This window comes from Equus caballus, chromosome 22 (assembly GCF_041296265.1).
Source record: "Equus caballus isolate H_3958 breed thoroughbred chromosome 22, TB-T2T, whole genome shotgun sequence".
Classification (NCBI taxonomy): Eukaryota; Metazoa; Chordata; class Mammalia; order Perissodactyla; family Equidae; genus Equus; species Equus caballus.
In genome coordinates, this window is record NC_091705.1 from 30,457,276 (window position 1) to 30,461,301 (window position 4,026).

At 45.3% G+C, this 4,026-nt stretch overlaps 1 pseudogene; it reads right to left on the reverse strand.

The window, feature by feature from the left end:
- Positions 1–1,473: 1,473 nt before the first annotated feature.
- On the reverse strand, positions 1,474–2,522 carry LOC100629483 (ubiquitin-like-conjugating enzyme ATG3 pseudogene; annotated as a pseudogene).
- Positions 2,523–4,026: the final 1,504 nt, after the last annotated feature.

A 4,026-nucleotide genomic window follows, 5' to 3' on the forward strand; every position in this document is an offset into this window, starting at 1 on the left:
TGACACAGTGAGGGAGGACATTCAGCAGGGAATGATGACTGAAACTAAAGGAGGATGGGAAGGAGATAGTGAAATGAAAAATTATGTGGTAGGAAGGGAGCGCCAGGCAGGGGGCTCAGCCTGTGCAAAGGCTGGGCCATGGGAAGAGAGCCCGAACGTGAGGCAGAAATAAGGAAGGTTGAGTGGTGACGCAGACTGAACGAGGGAGACGGAATAGGCAATGAAGTGGAAGTGGTGCCCAAGGACCATCAAGGCAGGGCTTTGTAAGCCAACCGGACGTGGATTTACTGAGAAGCTAGTAACCCTTACACTTCAGGCCTATCACCCCTGGGGCCCTTCCAAGGCTCTGCTTCATGAATGTTGTCAACCCTAATAGTACTTTCACCAGAAAGCTTTTGAAATCCCCTAACATCTCACAGCTCATACATGAGATAAGCTTGGTAGATTACCCAAGTTTGTCAATAATCCTAAAAATTTAGGTGGCATCAATAACGAATCTGTGAAGCTGGAGAAACCAGTTTCCCTCTCCCATGCCAGAGTGAAAATAATTCTGAAAGTCTGAATTCCCTTTCTTCTGTCTCTATAGAAAACGGTATTACAAGCTCATTGTCATATGAAGAGGAGATCAGTGAGCATGCAGCCAACAAAAGGTGGGGAGAATTATTATAGAATTGCATGTGTGTGAAAATTAGTAAAATTATTGTTATTTTCCAGCATTTTGTAATGTTAGTGCTGTCACCTTTTAAAAAATGTAGTTTGTTGAGATTTATTTTGTTATTCTAAATATATATTAAGTTTGCGCCTAATTTTGAATGCAGAATTTTGTATTCTTAGCTGATCTTTTAGTCATTGATCACAATCCTCCACCCAAATGTCAGGGTTGTTTTGAAGGTCTCTCTACCTCTTAAAATCCTCCCCTGGTGTGAGTGGGGGGAATCAGTCCCACCCACTGATGGCCTGTCCGTTCTCGGCTCTCAGAGCTGGGTGGCCTCAGTCATTTCGAGGCAGAGGGCTGTAGCGAAGAGAGAGGCTGGGACGCAGAGACCCCCCACCCACCCATCCTTATTACAGGATCTTCCCCATGCCTTTGGCTTTAAGCCAATGACAGAAATTCTGGGTGGTGTCCAGGAGAGAACACTGGTCTGTGTTCTGAATGTAAATCGGACTCAAAGATTCCGTGAAGGATCTGCACGAGGATGGTGATTGACAGAAAGACAGCGGCAGACTGCATTAAAGATGGTAGACCTCCTTAACAGCGAGGAAAAGACAAGTGTCTCTGTATTGAGACAAGAAACACAAAGCAGGAGATAGTCTGTAAGGTCCTTACAGGGACACACAACTTTTTTTGGTAGTGGAACATTTTTGAAAATTTGATGCATAAACATATAAATCCCTGTATTAGAGAAATTGTACATATCGGTGAACATGGCCAATGGTCACATCTATAGGTTAATTCTTTAAAAATCAGAAGCATTAATTAGCGTACATCCTGTGCTCTGCTTGTTGCACTATGAAGTGTGTTGCGTAGTCATAGGCTATTGTTGGAATGACAGTTTGTACACATTTCGAGAAAATTAAAAGGTACACATGAATGTCCTCCTTCTGCAACAGTCTCACTGATTTCCATGAGAAAAAAGGTCACCTCAGCGTGCCTGCATGGGTGACCTGAACACGTAGGAGCTGGTGGGTGATTTAAATGATCAATTTTCTTCTCGTGATCTTGACTGATGTCTCCACGCATGTGCTCCACTGCTAAAGGCTACAGTTGCCCATCGTAGCTAACGACCGTAGTTGTGTGCCTGGTAATATTCATAAGTGATGTAGAGGTCGTAAGCTCTGCTTTGCAAAATAGCAGCCTCACCTCCAACATCCGTTTTAGGGTTACAAGCTTCTACTGTTTTCCTTGCATCTAGAATAGCCTCGTTTCCAGCAATCCACTCTCTTCATTTTCTTCCATATTTGCAGCTTTTCTTTCATCTTCCTCTTCTTCCTCCTCACATTATTTTGAGCAAACTTGGAGTTTTAGACTGTCCTTGCTTTCCAGGGTAATGTCTTCAGCTGTTTTGGTTATCCCTGCACTTCCTGTGCTGTGATGTGGCTCTACCCATCCCCCAACGCCATCATCTTCTTCAGTGATAGTTTATAATTCATGCGAAGATTGCATCTGTTTGCCCACTTGTAGCATGGCACATTTTTGGTTACCAAAAATTGTTTACTATTGGTGGGTATGCCTTCACTTTCAGTTCTTTCCCTGTAGCCCACCAGCATGTTGGACAGTGGTGGACTGAGGCATCTCCAGCTGCCACAAACTGTTCTGGGGTGACAACGTCTGTTTCCTTAAATTTTGACTCCTTGAGGGCCAGGCTCAGGTACTCAGTCACTTCTAGTGCCATTCCCTTCACCACGTTAATCACATTTGGCTTCCTGTGGGCAGAGCAGTGGCCATCCCGGTGACAAGATGGGAAGGGCAGCTGAGACAGGTCCCAGGAAGTCTGAAAATGTCTGGAGAAACTGAGGCTCATAAAGGTTAAGAGGCTTGCTCAAGGTCATCTGTTTAATAACTGGCAAAGAAAAGACTTGAATCCAGATTTGTCTTCTTCTAGACCCTGTAGGCTTAGACAATATACTTGACTGCCTTTCCCAAAGCAATTCCTTTTGTAGACTTTTTGTCTTTGTCATCATTAACAGTCAGAGGAGAGTGAGGGAAAGTTCATAATAAGAAATTACCAGATTTAGAAGTGGGCTTATTGTGATGCCGGGATTTCTTTTCCTAACCCAGCTCTTCCTTGAAGGTGCTAATATTTATGCTGCAGAATGAAGAGCTCTCGTGGATGGGTTGTAAAAATGGCCACAATATTATGCAGCTTCTTCCATAAGGAGGTGGAATCTATCTTCCCATCCCATTAATCAGGACTCGCCTTGTGACTTTCTTTGGCCTCTAGAATGCAACAGAAATGACCTCGTTTGAGTTCAGAGTCCAGACCTGCGCTTTCATGCTCTTGGAATCTACCACCACCATGTGGACTAGCCCAGGTTAGCCTGGTGGATGATGAGAGACATCTCATCCAGCTGTTCCTGTCCCCCAACTGACCACCAGTCAACCCACAGAAGCACAGCCACCTAACTGGCCAGTAGCTGATCACAATGTTTAGGGAATATCAACCAAGATCAGCACAAGAACCACCCAGCTGAGCCCAGAGAACTTGTTGACCCACAGAATTGTTGTTTTAAGCTGAATTTTAGTTAGGAGTGGTTTGTTATATGGAAAAGGGTAACTGACATAGGATATCTATGTAATCTTCAGGTTCTCAGGCCTAGGAGAAAAGGGTGCTGGTCTTTTAGGATGAAGTGTCCCAGAAGCCTTTACAATACGTCCTAGGGATTTGGAAAGACAGAAGGCCAATCTGGGAGGTGGTGGTTTTAAAACACGGTCTCAAAATTCTTTGACACTCCTCCCATTGAAGTGAGAGACTATGTCCTGAAACCTTGAATATGAGGGATGTGATTGCTTGACCAGTAGAATATGGTGGAAGCTACACTGTATCGGTTTCCAAGACAAGCCGTTAAGAAACTGGGTAGTTTTCCCTTCCCGTCTCTTAGAACACTCACTCTTGGAGCCCAGCCACCATGTCCTGAGGAAGCCTAAGTAGCCCAGGGATGGCCCATGTGATGAGAACCATGTGGAGAGGGATGGAAACCCCTGGCTGGCCCTCAGCCTCTGCCGAGCTCACAGCTGGCAGCCTTGTGAGTGAGTCATCTTACAAGTGGATTTTCAAGCCCCAGTCACGCTGCCCCAGTGGGGGCCCCAGTGGAGGAGCAGGGATGGGCCTTCTCTGCAGAGTCCTGCTCAAGTGTAGATTTGTGAACTAAATAAATGATTGTTATTTTCATCCCCTGAGTTTGGGGGAGGGTAACACAGCAGCAGAAACAGGATCCTCTACAGATGTGGTGATGAATGCCGGTGCGTGGGGAACTCCCCTCAGAGATGTACCCCACTTTCCTGATGATGGTTCAGGCAAATCAGAG